The 6,000-nt window shown below is 45.0% G+C and overlaps 1 long non-coding RNA gene across 1 annotated transcript; it reads right to left on the reverse strand.

Annotated features, from left to right (window-relative positions):
- Window positions 1-3,266: 3,266 nt before the first annotated feature.
- On the reverse strand, window positions 3,267-3,830 carry LOC117361669. Its single transcript, XR_004539713.1, has 2 exons — window positions 3,795-3,830; window positions 3,267-3,691 (listed from the first exon to the last, which is right to left on the reverse strand). It is a non-coding gene; the product is annotated as an uncharacterized LOC117361669 (long non-coding RNA).
- Between the last annotated feature and the right edge of the window lie 2,170 nt (window positions 3,831-6,000).

A 6,000-nucleotide genomic window follows, 5' to 3' on the forward strand; every position in this document is an offset into this window, starting at 1 on the left:
GGGTTGTTCAGAACCGGATAATCGCGGTTTTTCGCCATTCACGGTCCGGCTCTGCCCGTATCCCCCACGAATAACGAGGGAGAAGTGTACTTATTTTCCAGGAGTTAAAGGCATAAGAAATCAGTTGCCGCCGTGTTAGCAGATTTTACTTTAGTAAAATCTGGACCCCCTTAGTCCTGTCCCAGTTCCCCTCCCCCTCCCCCCGCCTGCTCTTGTTGGGCAGGACGGCATCGGCACGTGCGCGAATGCAACGCGATGATGTCACACGCACGTGCGCACGACATCATCACGTGGCATCCGCGCAGGTGCCCTCCTGCCCGATGTGATTTTCAGGAGGCTTTTCCAAAACCCAGACAAAAGTGCCGGGTTTTGAAAAGCCATCCGGACCCCCCGGACATGTCCTCGGAAGGGAGGACTTGTCCGGGGAAATCCGGACACCTGGTAACCAGTGTTCCCTCTAAGCGGGCGGGTGTTGTGAGCAAACTTTTTTCACTGTGAGCTAAAAATATCGGGCGCCAGCAAGTTATGAGCCAAATAAATATGTTGCTTTCTACCACAGAACTTCCTTACGTTTGTATGGAATCTATCCCCTTTCAACTTTAGAGAGTGCCCTCTCGTTCTCCCTGCCTTAGCTACTAAGTCTATTCCCTTCAGTACCTTGAATGTTTCTATCATGTCCCCTCTCAATCTCCTCTGCTCAAGGGAGAAGAGGCCCAGTTTCTCTAATCTTTCGCTGTACGGCAACTCCTCCAGCCCCTTAACCATTTTAGTTGCTCTTCTCTGGATCCTTTCGAGTAGTACCGTGTCCTTCTTAAAGTACCAGTGCTGGACGCAGTACTCCAGGTGAGGGCGTACCATGGCCCGGTACAGCAGCATGATAACCTTCTCTGTCTCTTCAGTCCAGCATCTGCCCCTTCCATTCACTGTCTGTCTTTCCCTGCCATCTCTCCTCCTGCCCCCCCCCCACCCTCCAATTTGGTCTAGCATCCATCATCTTCCTTCTGTTCCCCTCATGGTCTGGCATCTCTATCCTTCCCTCCCCCCTGTGGTTTTTAGCATATCTCTCTTCTCATTTCCTCCACTCAGATCTGATCATTCTCTGCTCTCTTCCCTTTTCTTCTCTGGTCTTCCTTCTCTATTTTCTGCCTCCATCTAAATTAAATTCTTTCTTACTATTTAGTCCCGTTTCCCTCTTTTCACTGTGTCTACACACAGCTTGTCACCCCTTTCCCTCACCCCTCCATTATCTTACTATTTTCTTCCCCCTTTATTTATCTCCTCCTTCCATCCAGTATGTGTTCTTTCCCCACTTCCATTCAGCATCTGCTCTCCCCTCTCAACTGACATCCATCTGCCTTCTGCTCTCTCTCCCTTCTTCTCACTTCCATCATCTGTCCCCTTCTCTCTCTCTCTCATCTCCTCCATTCCATCATCTGCCCCTTCTCTCTCTCCCCCCCCCCAACTTCCATCATCTGCCCCCCTTCCCCTCACCTTTGTGGGTCACTTTCTTTCCCCTGAGGGTGGCTCATGTCACAGGGGAAGCTTTGGCCGAGCAGAACCGCTTGATTGACAGTGGAACTTACTTGATTGATGTCGATGCTGGGGCCCGTTGCCGTTTGAAGGAAAAAAAAAAAGGTGGAAAAAAGGAACCTGTAAGGCGAGAGGAAGGGAAACCTCCAGGATAGCTGCTTTTTGCCCTCCTTCAGCGGCCCAAGAGTTCAGACCAGCAGCGGCAGCTCTGTATGCTTTTAACTTCGGCACAGAGCTGCCCCTAATCAATAGTTTAGCGCGGTTTCATGAGGCAGCCTCGGGGCCTTTGATAGCCGGCCCGCTTCGATGATGCGATGTGGGCCGGCCTAGCAAAGGCACCGAGGCTGCCTTATGAAACCGCGCTAAACTATTGATTAGGGGCAGCTCTGTGCCGAAGTTAAAAACATACAGAGCTGCCGCTGCTGGTCTGGAGGTGCGGAGACAAGGCAGGAGGCAAACGCGGTGGAAGGCAGGAGTCCCGGCGAAGGCAGGAGTCCCGGCACAGCGACTGCAACAGGAAGTTGCAAGTCAGCTGACGCCGGCCTTTCGTTGCGGCGGGGACCGAATCCTTCGCGGACCGGCAAGATTTTGTTTGCGGACCGGCGGTTGAAGAACTGTGCTCTACAATGTGTGCGCTGTGACGAGAAACTTGTGCGCTGCCAGGTAATATTTTGTGCGCAAGCGCACACCAGCGCACCTTAGCGGGAACACTGCTGGTAACCCTGTCACCGGGGACCTTTTCCAGTGGAACCAAATATATGCATTTCTGCCATTTCGGAGCTCTCGGTGCAAGAAAGGGCCCAAAAGTGAGCGGAATTTACAGGGGTTTTTTTTTTCCCACTTTTTTAATTGTTTGCCAGTGAGGATGTTTTATCGGTATTCATCAAGGAAACCCTAAAATCAGAAGCCCTAATTGTAATCTTGGGTACAGCCAATAGAAGGAGCTGCGATACTGGTGTCAGGAGTAGACTGCCATGTGGGTGTCGCATCAGAAGGATACTGGGAGGGACTTTTTTTCACACTTGCATCCTGACTGTGCTTGTGCTTTTCTTCAGCAGTGCTACTGGTGAACAGGATGACTTGTGAACTTCATGGGCTTGTTTCAGAGAATGCAGTAGTGGTGTTTGTGTAGTGTCTGTGTGCTGCCAGAGGGTGGCAGCATCACCTTACATAGAAACAGAGAATATGATGGCAGAAAAGGGCTGTAGCCCATCAAGTCTGCCCACGCTAATGACCCATCCCCAGACTTCACCCCGCTAGAGATCCCACATACATATCCCATTTCTTTTTAAAATCGAGCACGCTGCTGGCGTTAATCACCTGCAATGGAAGTTCATTCCAATGATCGACCACCCTTTCGGTGAAGAAATACTTCCTGGCGTTGCCATGAAATTTCCCGCCTTTGATTTTCAGCGGATGACCTCTTGTGATCGAAGGTCCTTTAAGAAAGAAGATATCGTCTTCCACCTCGATGCGGCCCTTGATCTATTTAAAAGTCTCAATCATGTCCCCCCTCTCTCTACGTTCATCTCATCAGTGCTGGGTGGGCCTTCTCTAGACAGAGCAGCGTGGGCCCCCCCTCCTACCACACAAGATGGCTGCCAGAAGGGTAGATCTATAGATAATGAATATGTTGCTAGTTACTATAAAGAGAATTCTGAGTTTCAAATATCTAGGGGAGAGGAAATTTATGAAATGTTTGGGTTTGTCTCTCTCCACGTCTGCTTTTCCATTTACTGCCCCTCTTGCCAAATGGGGGTTTCTAGGAAGTCCTTGCAATTGAGCCATCTTACAGTAAACTTCCTTATTTTAAAACATAAAGCAAACTCTCACAGCAACAGATTCAGTCCATATACCAAAGCCAGAATTTCATTTATACCAGCTGAAAGGTTTGATAGAGGTCCTAAGGGATATCAGACAGCCCTCCAAACAACATAGTTTGGATGGGTAAATTCCTCATTTGTCCCAAGGTACCTCCACCACCTAATTTTATATATATCTTTTTCTTATTCGTAATTTTTTATATATATATTTTTTTATCTTATAACTTGTTTTTCTTAAGCATATTAGATGTACTTAGCTTTTTTGCTAGCATTCAGCTGCAAACTATTTCCCCGAACGCCAACGCGTTTCGAGATCTTTGTCAAGGCGACAAGGGGAACTGGAAACAAAAAAGAACAAAAACATGATTAAAAAACTAAGCAAGAGTCAGGGGAAATTTCAAAACACTGACCCCAAAAATATAATACTATCTAAGGTCTTACCTTAATATTAACAAAGAACGGCATACCGTCTACCCGTATCCAAAAATAGTAGTAGTAACTGACTGAATCTGAGGCTTTAAATAATCCCACCCCTATGATGTCATATCCTGGAAAAAAGACTGACACTACCTGAATTTCTTTTAAAGGGGACTGACACTTCCTACAAATCTGCTTGGGCAAGCCAATCCGATGTTTCATTCAAACCATTAGGGGACATGGAATTAAGTTTAAACATCCAACGGAGCTCACAACGATTAAGTCTCCTGATAGTGTTGCCACCCTCCCACCCAACTACAATACGATCCAACACCCTCCATTTCAGGTCTTTTAGAGTGTGCCCACAATTAGTCCAATGACTGACTAAAGGAGATGATTCGTTTTGAGTGTGGACACGTGATTTATGTTCCGTTAAACGGACTCGAATCGGACGAGTTGTACGTCCAACATATAACGTGGGACAAGGACATTGAATTACATATATAACATTATCCGAAGTGCAACAGGTATTATGAGTTGTAACAAACACTTCACCCGTAATGTTACAACTCATAATACCTCTTGCACTTCGGATAATGTTATATATGTAATTCAATGTCCTTGTCCCACGTTATATGTTGGACGTACAACTCGTCCGATTCGAGTCCGTTTAACGGAACATAAATCACGTGTCCACACTCAAAACGAATCATCTCCTTTAGTCCGTCATTGGACTAATTGTGGGCACACTCTAAAAGACCTGAAATGGAGGGTGTTGGATCGTATTGTAGTTGGGTGGGAGGGTGGCAACACTATCAGGAGACTTAATCGTTGTGAGCTCCGTTGGATGTTTAAACTTAATTCCATGTCCCCTAATGGTTTGAATGAAACATCGGATTGGCTTGCCCAAGCAGATTTGTAGGAAGTGTCAGTCCCCTTTAAAAGAAATTCAGGTAGTGTCAGTCTTTTTTCCAGGATATGACATCATAGGGGTGGGATTATTTAAAGCCTCAGATTCAGTCAGTTACTACTACTATTTTTGGATACGGGTAGACGGTATGCCGTTCTTTGTTAATATTAAGGTAAGACCTTAGATAGTATTATATTTTTGGGGTCAGTGTTTTGAAATTTCCCCTGACTCTTGCTTAGTTTTTTAATCATGTTTTTGTTCTTTTTTGTTTCCAGTTCCCCTTGTCGCCTTGACAAAGATCTCGAAACGCGTTGGCGTTTGGGGAAATAGTTTGCAGCTGAATGCTAGCAAAAAAGCTAAGTACATCTAATATGCTTAAGAAAAACAAGTTATAAGATAAAAAAATATATATATAAAAAATTACAAATAAGAAAAAGATATATATAAAATTAGGTGGTGGAGGTACCTTGGGACAAATGAGGAATTTACCCATCCAAACTATGTTGTTTGGAGGGCTGTCTGATATCCCTTAGGTCCTCTATCAAACCTTTCAGCTGGTATAAATGAAATTCTGGCTTTGGTATATGGACTGAATCTGTTGCTGTGAGAGTTTGGTTTCTAGGAAGGACTGCAGGGACGCAGGCTGAAAGAGTTAAGTTTCAATTTGCTGATTTTTGAGTTTACCTCATTCGTTCTATTTATGGTTCTATGTGGTCTTTTTACTACTGTTAACAAAACTGTAAGTTTTATATTGAATTGTACTTGCTGTACACTGCCTTAGTGAATCTCTTCATAAAGGTGATAAATAAATATATTTACAGAAACTCTAAGGACTGCAAGGACTAATTTTTGTTTTCTCTGTGGGATATACACTTCTCCCTCTGTATTCGCTGTGATAAGGGATTAACAGAACCGCAAATACAGAAAAACCGCGAATAACTTTTTCATATGTTATTCGCTGTTTTCTATTAAAAACCATCGTGAATATGGTGAAACCACGAATAACATGGTGGGAGGCCTGGCCTGTTCCTGAAGGAGAAGCAAAACACGGTGAAGAAAGTGCTGGGAATCAGCGATTTTCTCTGTAAACACTTGGAATCAGCGATTTCTCTATGCAAGCTGATGTAATTTGGGGGGAGGAGCCAGCAAGCTAAAAACTGTGAATAATTGAAACCACGAATACGGAGGGAGAAGTGTATTATACTTCCATTCTGTACCAGTAATAATAACGAGGGCCTGTGAAATACAGTGAGAGAACCTGGGGTGGTAACCAGTATCCCCTCTGCAGTGACATCATTGGGGTGTCTGGTTTAGGTGTAA

This window comes from Geotrypetes seraphini, chromosome 5, assembly GCF_902459505.1.
Source record: "Geotrypetes seraphini chromosome 5, aGeoSer1.1, whole genome shotgun sequence".
Taxonomy (NCBI): Eukaryota; Metazoa; Chordata; class Amphibia; order Gymnophiona; family Dermophiidae; genus Geotrypetes; species Geotrypetes seraphini.